Source organism: Ictidomys tridecemlineatus, chromosome 2 (genome assembly GCF_052094955.1).
Source record: "Ictidomys tridecemlineatus isolate mIctTri1 chromosome 2, mIctTri1.hap1, whole genome shotgun sequence".
Lineage (NCBI taxonomy): Eukaryota > Metazoa > Chordata > Mammalia > Rodentia > Sciuridae > Ictidomys > Ictidomys tridecemlineatus.
In genome coordinates, this window is record NC_135478.1 from 224958713 (window position 1) to 224971726 (window position 13014).

Consider the following 13014-nt stretch of genomic DNA (forward strand, 5'->3'; position numbering starts at 1 on the left):
TCTTCCTCAGCTGTGTGTGAGGTTCTTTGAAGACCAGGATCAGCAGCTCTTGTCTGATCATGGTGTGTGGACTTAGGGAAAATCTGGGGTCAGGTGTGCTTCCCAGGTGCCAAGGTGGTTCCACCAGCTCAGTCTGAGAAGGGAGAGGAGCTGAGAGGGTGCAGTTAAGGTTGGAGATGCAAGAGAGGAGAATAGACTTCAGTGGAGAAAGTGGGACTCTGGACTTGCTAGAACATACATAGAAAACTGCATTATAAATCACAGTATAAATGCCACATTTTTTATCCATTCATCTATTGAAGGGCATCTGGGTTGGTTCCACAGTCTAGCTATTGTGAATTGTGCTGCTATGAACATCGATGTGGCAGTATCCCTGTAGCATGCTCTTTTAAGGTCTTTAGGGAATAGTCCAAGAAGGACAATAGCAGGAATATTACGTAGCACTAAAAAATGACAAAATCATGGAATTTGCAGGGAAATGGATGGCACTAGAGCAAATTATGCTTAGTGAAGCTAGCCAATCCCTAAAAAACAAATACCAAATGTCTTCTTTGATATAATGAGAGCAACTATGAACAGAGTAGGGAGGAAGAGCAGGAAAAAAAAGATTAACTTTAAACAGAGACATGAGATGGGAGGGAAAGGGAGAGAAAAGGGAAATTGCATGGAAATGAAGGGAGACCCTCATTGCTATACAAAATTACATATAAGAGGTTGTGAGGGGAATGGGAAAATAAACAAGGAGAGAAATGAATTACAGTAGGTGGGGTAGAGAAGATGTGAGGGAAGGGGAGGGGGGATAGTAGGGGATAGGAAAGGTAGCAGAATACAACAGTTACTAATAGGGCATTATGTAAAAATGTGGATGTGTAACCGATGTGATTCTGCAATCTGCATTTGGGGTAAAAATTGGGAGTTCATAACCCACTTCAATCTAATGTATGAAATATGATATGTCAAGAGCTTTGTAATGTTGTGAACAACCAATAAAAAAAATTAAATCACAGTAGCCTGGGTGCACTGCCCCGGATAAAGAGGAGCTAATGAGAGGTTCCACTTAAGTGGGGGTATAGCTCAGGGGTAGAGCATTTGACTGCAGATCAAGAGGTCCCTGGTTCAAATCCAGGTGCCCCCTCATTTATGCACTATTTTGGTAGCTACCTTAACCAGGTACCTCTTAGGTGGGTCGTGAGTGACACTGGGAGATCTCCATGGCTTGGCATTTATTGAAACCACCTTAGATCCTGCTTCTCAGAGCTCCATGACATGGGGTCACAATGATATTCCTTTTATGTAGAGGGCCTATGTCCTCAACTCTACTACCCTATGATCATCTCCCAAGAGCTGGAAGACCACCTTGACTTGAAGTCCCCCACCTCATGAGTACAGTGCACACACAGCAGGTCTCAGAAGCCACTCCAAGTGCATCTTCTTTTCTTCTACCCCTGAATACCCACCCCACTTTCATCTTTTGTTCTTAGTGAAGGAAAAATCATGCTTGGTTTGGACCAGAGCTGGCCACTGGGTAATGAGATGCATTTCTGCATTCCCAGGTCCCTAACTGCCAGTCTATGGTGAGGGACGGGGCTGGGACTGTGCTAACAAGGACCAGCAAAATGAGGAGGTGAAGACCTGAAGGAGGCTGCAGATGTCAGGAGGGTTCCCATCCATTACAGTCAGTGCTTACTGAATTTCACTGGTTTCAGCTTTGATCTAAATTATTTGTTGTCTTCTACTGGTTTGGGTGTTAGTTTGTTCTTACTTTTATGGGGCTTACTTTTATAGGGCTTGTTCTTACTTTTATAGGGCTTTTTATAGAGATGTGATGTTAGATTATTTGGTCTTTCTGTTCCTTTGAAGTATGAGCTCAATGCTGTGAGAACCGCCTGCATACTGTGCCAAATGTTTTGACATGTTGTGTCATTAGTCTCATTTACCTCTAAGAATTTAAAAATTTTCCTTCTGTTAGCCATTCATCATTCAAAAGTGTATTATTAAGTCTCCAGGTATTAGAGTGATTTTGATTTTTTTGATCTTTGTTGTAGATTTCTAATTTCATTCCATTATGATCTGATAGAATGAAGGTATTTTCTGTTTTTTTTATTTGTTAAGGTATGCTTTGTCCTAAAATCTGGTCTGCTTTAGAAAATATTCCATGTGGTATTTACAAGAGAGTGAATTCAGACATTGATGGATGAAATATTCTATATGTCTCTTCAGTTCAAATTATTAATTGTGTTTTTTAGTTCTGTAGCATCTTTATTTAGTTAGTGTTTGAATGCTTTATCCAGTGATAAGAGAGGTGTGTTACTATCTCCCAGCTGTTGGATTATGTTCTACTTGATTCCTTTTTAAATTTTTTTTTCTTTTTAGTTGTATATGACAATAGATTCTTAAAGTTGAAAAGGGTTTTTAAAAAATTTTTAAGTTTTAATTTGTCATATGTGTCAGCAGAATGCATTACAATTTATATTATACATGTAGAGCACAATTTTTCGTATCTCTGGTTGTACACAAAGTAGAGTCACACCACTCGTGTCTTCAAACATGTACTTAGGGTAATGATGTCCATCTCATTCCATCATCTTTCCTACCCTCATGCTCCCTCCTTTCCCTCCCATACCTTTGCCCTATCTAGAATTCATTTAATCCTCTCACCACGTTGTCTCCCCCTCCCTGCCCCCAACCACATTATGAATCAGCATCCTTAAATCAGAGAAAACATTTGGCATTTGGTTTTTTAGGATTGGCTAACTTCACTAAGCATTATATTGTCCAACTCCATCTATTTACCTGCAAATGCCATGATTTTATTCTCTTTTAATGTTGAATCATATTCCATTGTGCATATATACCACACTTCATTTATCCATTCATCTACTGAAGGGCATGTAGGTTGGTTCCACAGTTTAGCTATTGTGAATTGTGCACCTTAAACATTGATGTGGCTGTGTGCCTGTAATATGCTGTTTTTAAGTCCTTTGAGTAGAAACCAAGGAGTGGGATAGCTGGGTCAAAGATTCATAGTTTCACAATGAATCTCTATACTGCTTTCCACATTGGCTGCAACAATTTGCAGTCCCACCAGCAGTGTATGAGTGTACCTTTCCCCCAACATCCTCACCAACACCTATTGTTGTTTGTATGCTTAATAGCTGCCATTCTGAGTGGAGTGAGATGAAATCTTAGAGTAGTTTTGATTTGCGTTTCTCTAATTGCTAGAGATGTTGTCCATTTTTTCATATATTTGCTGATTGATTGTGTATCTTCTTAGAAGTGTCTATTCAGGTCTTTGGTCAATTTATTGATTGGGTTATTCATCTTTTTGGTGTTAAGATTTTTGGGTTCTTTACATATCCTAGAGATTAGTGCTCTATCTGTCATGCATGTGGTAAAAATTTGTTCCCAAATTGTAGGCTCTCTATTGACATTATTGATTGTTTCTTTTTCTGAGAAAAAGCATTTTAGTTTGAATCCATCCCATTTATTGATTCTTGATATTAATTCTTTCACTATAGGAGTCTTATTAAGTAAGTTGGGGACTAATCTGACATGATGAAGATTTGAGCCTACTTTTTCATCTATTAGATGCAGTGTCTCTGGTTTAATTCCTAAGTCCTTGAACAACCTTGAGTTGAGTTTTGTGCATGGTGAAAGTTAGGGGTTTAATTTCAATTTGTTGCATATGGATTTCCAGTTTTCCCAGTACCATTTGCTGAAGAGGCTATCTTTTCTCCAATATATGTTTTTGATGCCTTTGTCTAATATTAGATAAACTGTAATGTGAGGGTTTGTCTCTGTGTTCTCTATTCTGTACCATTGAACTACCAGTATGTTTTGATGTCAATGTCATGCTGGTTTTGTTACAATTGCTCTGTAGTATAGTTTAAGATCTGGTATAGCGACGCCACCTGCTTCACTCTTCTTGCTTTAGTTATTCTGGGTGTCTTACTTTTCCAGATGAAATTCATGACTGCTTCTTCTATTTCTATGAGGAATGTCATTGGGATTTTGATTGGAATTGCATTAAATCTGTATAGTGCTCTTGGTAGTAGAGTCATTTTGACAATGTTAACTCTGAATATGCAAGAACAAGGGAGATCTTTCTATCTTCTCAGGTCTTCTTTAATTTCTTTCTTTAGCATTCTGTAGTTTTTATTGTAGAGGTCTTTCACCTTTTTTGTTAGGTTGATTCTTAAGTATTTTATTTATTTATTTATTTATCTATTTATTTATATATTTATTTTGAGGCTATTGTAAATGGGGTAGTTTTCCTCATTTCCATTTCAGAGGATTTGTCACTGATACACAGAAATGCCTTTGATTTTTGGGTGTTGATTTTTGTCTCTTGCTACTTTGCTCAATTTATTTACTAGTTCTAGAAGTTTTCTGGTGGAATTTTTTGAGTCTTCTAGGAATAGAGTCATATCATCAGCAAATAGTGCTAATTTGTGTTCTTGTTTTCCTATGTGTATCCCTTTAATTTCTTTTGTCTGTCTAATTGCTCTGGCTAGAGTTTCAAGAACTATATTAAAAAGAAGTGGTGAAAGAGAGCATCCCTGGCTTGTTCCACTTTTTAGAGGGAATGCTTTCAATTTTTCTCCATTTAGAATGATGTTTGCCTGGGGCTTAGCATAGATAGCTTTTATGACATTAAGATATGTTCCTGTTTATCCCTAGTTCTTCTAGTGTTTTGAACATGAAAGGGTGCTGTATTTTGTCAAATGCTTTTTCTGCATCTATTGAGATGATCATATGGTTCTTATCTTTAAGTCTATTGGTGTGATGAATTACATATATTAATTTCTATATTTTAAACAAACCTTGCATCCCACTTGATTGTGGTACATTATTGCTGAGAGCCACAGCTGAGTCGGAATGGCCCCTTGCATTTTGCCAATAGTATTGATTGACAGGTGAGGCATTACTATCTGCCTCTGCCGCTATTTCGCAGTTCTCACGCTACTTTGGAGTTTTCTTGGGGATTCCCGTGGATTCCCAGAGAGTTCTGATTGGTTGGGGAAGTGCAGGAGGAGGGATTTCTGGGAGCGATATTTCCGGTGGCTGGTTCCTGGATAGTTCCCGGGGAGCGTTTGTGGAGTGTGGAGTGTGCTGTTGGAGTTCAGAAATAAAGTTTGTTCCTGCTTCAGTGGCTCATGATTTGTGCCCAGCCAGACTGCAGCACATTATATTTTTGATATGTTTTGTTTTCAATTTGCCAGAATTTTACTGAGAATTTTTGCATCTATGTTCATTAGAGATATTGATCTGAAGTTTTCTTTCTTTGATGTGTCTTTGTCTGGTTTTGGAATCAGGGTGATATTAGCCTCATAGAATGAGTTTGGAAGTGTTCCCTCTTTTTTTATTTCCTGAAATAAATTTAGTAGTATTGGTATTAATTCTTCTTTGAAGGTCTTACAGAACTCAGCTGTGTATCCATCCCGTCCTGGGCTTTTCTTGGTTGGTAGGCTTCTGACGGCATCTTCTATTTTATTACTTAAAATTGATCTGTTTAAAATGTGTACATCATCCTGATTCAATTTGGGCAAATCGTGACTCTAGAAATTTGTCAATGCTCTGATATTTTCTATTTCATTGGAGCACAAGTTTTCAAAATAATTTCTAATTATCTTCTGTATTTCTGTAGTGTCTGTTGTGATATTTCCTTTTTCATCATGTATGTTAGTAATTTGAGTTGTTTCTCTCCTTCTCTTTATTAGCATGGCTAAGGGTTCATCAATTTTTTTTTTCAAAGAACCAACTTTTTGTTTTGTCAATTTTCTTAATTGTTTCTTTTGTTTTAATTTCATTGATTTCAATTCTAATTTTAATTATTTCCTGTCTTCTACTGCTTTTGGTGTAGATTTGTTTTTCTTTTTCTAGGACTTTGAGATGTAGTGTTAAGTCATTTATTTGTCAACTTTTTCTTATTTTAAAGAATGAACTTCATCCAAAGAACTTTCCTCTTAGAACTGCCTTTATAGTGTCCCAGAGATTTTGATATGTTGTATCTGTGTTTTAAGAAGTTTTTAATCTCCTCCTTGAGGTCTTTTGCAACCCATTATTCATTCAGTAGCATATTATTTAGTCTCCAGGTGTTGGGGTAAATTTTATTTTTTATTTTATCCCTGAGTTCTAATTTAATTCCATTATGATCTTAATGCAGGGTAGTATCTCTGCTTTTTTGTATTTGCTAAGAGTTGCTTTGTGGCATAATATATGGTCTATTTTAGAGAAGGATCCATGTGCTGCTGAGAAGAAAGTGTACTCACTTGTTGAAGGATGAAATATTCTATAATGTCAGTTAAGCCTAAGTTATTGATTACATTATTGAGTTCTATAGTTTCTTTGTTCAACTTTTATTTGGAAGATCTATCTAGTGGTGAAAGAGGTGTGTTAAAGTTACCCAGAATTATTGTGTTGTGGTCTATTTGACTCTTGAACTTGAAAAGAGTTTGTTTGATGAACATAGATGCTCCATTGTTTGGGGTATATATATTTATAATTGATATTTCTTATTGATGAATAATTTCCTTAAGCCATATGAAATATCCTTCTTTATCCTTTTTGGTTGACTTTAGTTTGAAGTCTACTTTATTTGATATGAGGATAGAAACCCCTTGCTTGCTTCTGCAGTCCATGTGAGTGGTATGATTTTTCCCAACCTTTCACCTTCAGTTTGTAGATGTCTTTTCCTATGAGATGAGTCTCTTGGAGGTAGCATTGTTGGGTCTTTTTTAAAATCCAATCTGCCAGTCTATGTTTTTTGATTGGTGAGTTTAGGCCATTAACATTCAGGGTTATTGTTGAAAAATTATTTGTATTCCCAGCCATTTTTATTTATTTTTGGTATTTAACTTGACTTGGTTTCTCCTTTGATTAATTTTTCCTTTAGTGTAATACTTCCCTTTGCTGATTTTTATTATTGTTTTTCATTTTCTCTTCATGGAATATTTTGCTGAGGATGTTCTGTAGTGCCAGTTTTCTAGTTATAAATTCTTTTTTTTATTATGGAATGTTTTTATTACATAATATTACATATCATGTTTTATCATCAAATCTAAAGCTTAATTTTTCTGGAAATAAGATTCTTGATTGGCATCCATTTACTTTCAGAGCTTGGTATATGTTCCAGGATCTCCTGGCTTTGAGGGTCTGGGTTGAAAAAGCTTCTGAAATACGAATTGGTCTCCCCCTATATGTGATCTGATTTCTGTCTCTTGTGGCCTTTAAGATTCTATCCTTTTTCTGTATGCTAAGCATTTTCATTATAATGTGCCTTGGTGTAGACCTGTTTTATTTCTGCATATTTGGTGTGATGTAGGACTCTTGTATTTGATTTTCCAATTCATTCTTCATGCTTGGGAAATTTTCTGATATTATCTCATTGAAGAGATTGTGCATTCCTTTAGTTTGAAACTCTGTGCCTTCCTCTATCCCAGTAACACTTAGATTTGGTCTTTTGATGCTGTCCCATAATTCTTGGATGTTCTGCTCATGGTTCCTTACCATCTTCACTGTGTGGCCAACTTTATTTTCCAGTTTGTATACTTTGTCTTCATTATCTAATGTTTTTTCTCCCAAGTGATCTAGTCTGTTAGTGATGTTTCCTATTGAGGTTTTTTGTTTGTTTGTTTGTTTGTTTATTTAGTGTTTCCTTCATTTCAAGGATTTCTGATTTTTTTTTCAGAATCTGTATCTCTTTCTTGAAGTAATCTTTTGCTACCTGTATTTTCTCCCTTATCTCCTTGTTGGTGTGATCAATGGATGCCTGTATTTGCTCCCTTATCTGTTGATTGGTGTCATCAATGGTTGCCTGTATTAGCTCTCTTGTGTCTTTGTTGCCGTGATCAGTTTTTACCTCTATTTGCCCATTTAGGCCATTCTTTAATTCACAGATCAGTTTAATTATGAACCTTCTGAACTTCTTCTCTGACATTTCATCAACTGCACTGTCCATGGGTTCTGTTATTGTGGTATCCTGGTTTGTTTGGGGCACTTTCCACCCTCTTTTTTCATGTTGTCTATGTGATTTCCTTACTTGCAGTGTGGATCTGAGGTATTACAGTTTCTACCCTCTAATCTTGTAGTATCTGTGCAGATTATCTGTATCTCACCTTGGGGTTGGGCTTCCAGACCTGCCGGTGTCCCAGAATGGATGCTACTGAAACTATAGGTGGTGGCAGCAATAGAAGGAGGTAACTCGAGAGAGCAGTGGAGGTGTCCCAAGATGGATGCAATGCCTTTCAGAGATGGGGCTGAAAGGGTGGGCCTTACACTGGCTTTGGAATGACTCTCCAAGCTGCAGCTGCTTCTAGTCCCTGTCTGTTGTCCCAAGGTAGAGGCTACTACATGGGGGAGGCTATAGGAATGGCTGCAGTGTCTCAAGATGGAAGTGGGTCAGAGCTGGGCTCACAGGTGGTGGTGTGGGGGGCAGGCCCAGGCCTACCCTGGACCCTGGCTCCTGAGCAGGTTGGCAAGGTGGATCTGGGCTGGGCCTGAGCTCCAGTGGATATCTGCTGGTGGTGGTGGGATGGACTCAGGTCTATCTCTGAGAAGGGTTTGTTTGCTGTACATAGATACTCCATTTTTTCCTTTGTATTATTTTTTATTTGTTTTAATTAGTTACACATGACGGTACAACGAACCAGACATTATTATATATATTGCGTGTATATATGTGACTGCATGACCAATATGATTCTGCAACCTGTACACTCAGAAAAATGAGAAATTATATCCCATCTGATTCAAATGTATGATATGTCAAGGTCATTGTACTCTCATGTGTAGATACTCCATTGTTTGGGGGCATAAATATTTATGATCATTATCTCTTGTTTTTTGATTCCCTTAAGCATTATGAAATGAGCTTCTTTGTTTTTTCTGATTAATTTTGGCTTGAAATCTACTTTATCTGATATGAGAACAGATGGCCAGTGGCCATTTCCACCTTTGCTCTGGGGTAGCCAGTCTTTGCTGAGGACAACTATACAGCCAGACAAAAGGTGCCGTGCAAATCCGTGGCAGTGTGACCTTGACTAGCACCTTTTGTTAGTGAGCAATTGAACTCAGTGCCTCACACATGCCAGGCAAGTGCTCTGCCATTGAGCCCCAGCCCAGCCCTCCTTTGCTCTCTTTAGGAGACCTCATTTCCTTCTTGGCTGGGAAGATCAAGGCCTTCAGCATCCTCCTGTTGTTCTGTCTTTACCTCTTCTTACTGTCAGTCTAAGAGGAGAAAAAAAATCTATCTCCTCCTCCCCAGAGCACAACTGTGTTCCATCCTCTTGTTCTCCCTCCATCCCACGGCAGGGGATCACCCATGTGGAGCATCAGGGAGCCTCCCCAGGGGAAGGGCAGGGACAGGAGGGAGGCCAGAGAGAGGACTCGACTGTCTCTGATGAGGTTTCTGCCTCCGGGTCCACATCCTGTGCTTACCTTGCTCATTCTGGCCCTTCCCACAGGTGAGAGTGTACCTCACTCTTCGGCCAAATGTCTCAATCCCAGCCACCAGGAGACAGAAATCACTCAGCAGTTTAAACAGGGATATTTACTAGAAAGATTTGTGCTATGAAAGGACAGTAACTACCAAGGGCTTAGAAAACTCTAAAGGAGCCACTGGCTTGTGGGGCCCAGCCAGGATAAATTTGGAGGCAGGATCCTCCCCCAAAGCTGGGGTTCAGCTCTAAATGGGAAAGGTGTGGTTTTGACCCACACCCTGGCTGTTCCTGCCACGTGGGGTCACAGACACAAGACAAGCAGGACACAGCCCTCTGGGTCACGGTTGAGCTATATGGAAGTGAGACCTGAGCTCTAGTGTCCACTGGAGAGCATGGGAACCAGGCCTATAGGTGGGCAGGCTGAGGCCGGTGGGAAAGAGTTGGTTACAATCCTGGCTGGGACCGTGAGGTCAGCAAGGGTCTTCACTCTCTGGGCATGAGCCTGGACAGAGCAGCAGCCCATGTCTGAGCACTACTGACCTTCCAGCAGCGAGACCCAGGAAGCAATTCCACGGGGGAAGTTTTCACCCAGTGGAGAGGCCCCTCTCCTGGAGCACCCCTCTAGTGCCCCTTACCCATCATCGCCAACATGGTGCTCATGGGAGGGAGCCACACAAGAATGCAGTCTCCATGGCAGAGCTGGTATGGAAGAGCGGATTTAGAGCTGAGTCAGTCAATCAATCGACACGTGGCACACTGTGCAGCTTGCCGGGCTTTGGCCAGTGGAACGCCAGCAGATGGGAGGCAAGTGGGAGCTTTGGGTACCTCGCATGGCTGGCTGGCCTCTGCATGTCCACCAGTACCAGGAGAAGCACTTGCCTGCAAGTAGCTTGCCTTTGAACCTGAGCCCTGGAGTGAACACACATGGCCACACCTGAGCCCAGCTGGCAGTGAGAAGCCAGGCCAGCTAGACCCGCAGCTTAAAGTGAAACTGGCCAGAACCAAAGTGAGTCGGGAAGGCCAGTCCCTCGGGAAATGGAACCGGGAAGCCAGGAAGGAGGAGCTCTCACACAGAGGCCTGTGCTTAAACACGTAACCAGGACTCCTTAAAGTCACAACCCTGCACAAAGCCCGCCACAACCTGACCCCAAATGCACTTCTGTGAGGACTGCTGTTCTCCTTGGACACCACCCTCATCATCAGTCCTGGTCCCTGACTCACAGATAATTGTTTCAGAACAGCTTATGTAACTTTGCTCATTTTACCCCTCAAAGCCCATCTTCCTTCTCCTCCCTGGGTGTGCCTAGAGTTGGTCCTGGCAGGTGTATCCTGGATTATAACCCTCGGCTGCTCCCCAGTGAATTCAGTTCTCTGGAGATCCGCTATCTCTGTTGGGACTTTAGGTTGACAAAACCAACCCACCTGCCCAAGCCCAGCTGAGGTGAGACAGTTCCCATCCATCTGAGACCTTGGGCTCGAGAACAAATCCTTGCTGCCGAGCGGCACTGGTGGCTGGGGTGGCTTGTGACCCAGCACATTGTGAATAAGTCTGGGTGGAAGGGGCTCCTGCTCTAACAAAGCCCTCGAGCACCTGTCACGGCTCCTGGATGAAGCTGGGTGGCCAGCACGCGGTTCCAGACAGCTGGACCAATGGCGAGGAGACTTCTTCAGGCCAGGAAAGATGGTGGTCCATGATCACCTGGGCAGCAGGAAGCAATTCCTGAATCTGCAGACTTGTGGAATGCAGGTGCTGCCCGGGACACGCTGCATTTAAAAAGAAAGCTTTATGTTCCGAAAGGAACTCACTTGTTTGTTAACCAAATGTCAGGGCAACATAGATAGGACAGAAATGGCCTGCTGAGAAGAATGAGAGTGGTTTCCCCCAAGTAAAAGTGACTCCATTACTACTCATTTTAGGGAAAAGAGAAAGTCAAGAGCCTGTGTGCCTTGTTCTTTTGGTAGTGGGCATTATTGGGGTAGGTCTACCTACTTGAAAAGTCCTTTTTTTTTTTTTCAGTACTGAGGGTTGAACCCAGGGCTTCATGTAACTAGTCAGCAATCTACCACTGAGCTAATCCCCTGTCCTCTTGCCCTTTTTACCTGTTATTTTGAGAAAGGCTTTTAGCAGCCGAGGGTATCACTAAGTTGATGAGACTGCCTCAACCTACCAGGCTGCTAGGATATAGGCACGTGCCACCGCACTCTTTATTAAGACCACTAACATCATTAAGTTGGTGCCAAGTATTTTTCACGTTCAGCTAAATTGTTCCTAGATAATTAAGGGTGTGATCCCACAGAAATGTGGTGAGCCCAAATACTTAAAATTGAGCTGGGGAATGCAGCATCAAAATGATTTGTCAGACTTCTGGTTTTTGGAAAATGGAACTGGAAACAGAGGAAACCCACCCGTTTTTAAAAAGAGCTATATTGATAAAACACATTAGCAACTTGCATTAAAAAACACCAAGACTCCCTGAGAAGCTTAAAGACCTCTTGTTCTCTAACATTTACAGGGGGGGAAGCAAGATGAGAAATCTGCTCAACCACTGAAAGCACGTATTTTCACTGAAGACTTAAGAAATTGCAAAGGAGAATGATGGGAAAGGAAGACTTCAAAGACCATGGGACCTAGTAAGTATTATGCAGGACTTCTGAACTGAAGCCACTCCCAGGTAACAGAATCAGGACTTAATCAGGGAATATCCCCTAATCCCAGAATGCCTTATTTTCTGTGGCACTGAGTTTTGGAGTGGTTCGTTATACATTATAGTTGTGGACATGACAGAAAATATGAAATTGGTATCATGAAGGTGGATTCAGAGCAACATAGAAGAAAGACATGGACACTTTTCCCTGGCATTTGAATTTCTGTGACCCCGTTTCTATGAGGTTGTTGTACTTATTTCCAGTTTTGACCAGTTGTCCAGCGTGACATTTACTGAAGTAACTCTATTTTTGTACTTCCTCTGCACTTGGGATTTGTCATGGACAGAAATATTGTCTTTAAAAGCTTATAGATCTCTGGATTTAATGTAGATCATTATATCCTGGATTTTGTCTTAATGGACAAATCGGACTTGTTAGAAAGCAGTATTTTGGAAGTGGCCAACGGCTGCGGTTGCTCCACTTGCCTACTCCCAACTCACATCAAGGACTGAGTGAAAAGAGAGGTGCAGATTTCCATTTACTGAGGGAATCGAGAATGTGCGTAAATCAGACTGGGTAGGAAAGAGCCTGCAGATGAGTGAGAGTCCTCTGGGGACTGGAAGGTGACCTCTGGCCTGCAGCAGGGTCTTTTGTCAGGCTGTGGTGCATGTGCAGTTTCCATCAGGGAGGAAGGAATAACACTCACAGTGTGCCATGGAGTCCTTGGGTGTGGGAACATATGCTAAGGGAAGCCCCGTCAGTCAAGGAGGCACAGCTCAGAGCATTTGACTACAGACCAAGAGGTCCCTGGTGCAAATCCAGGTGACCCTGCTGGTGTGTGTGTGTGTGTGTGTGTGTGTGTGTGTGTGTGTTTATTATTGGCAAACCTACACTGGTCTTTTCTCTGGTCAGGGTTCTCCTTGCCATT

General features: G+C 41.1%; 1 long non-coding RNA gene and 1 other non-coding gene across 2 annotated transcripts in view; both read left to right on the forward strand.

The window, feature by feature from the left end:
- LOC144375496 (uncharacterized) overlaps window positions 1-12067 on the forward strand; it is a 71696-nt gene extending 59629 nt beyond the window's left edge. Inside the window, exon 3 of the long non-coding RNA XR_013435492.1 lies at window positions 11954-12067. This is a non-coding gene — a long non-coding RNA (uncharacterized LOC144375496). The remainder of the gene's footprint in view (window positions 1-11953) is intronic.
- On the forward strand, window positions 1064-1135 carry Trnac-gca (transfer RNA cysteine (anticodon GCA)). The gene has a single exon. It is a non-coding gene; the product is annotated as a tRNA-Cys (tRNA).
- Window positions 12068-13014: the final 947 nt, after the last annotated feature.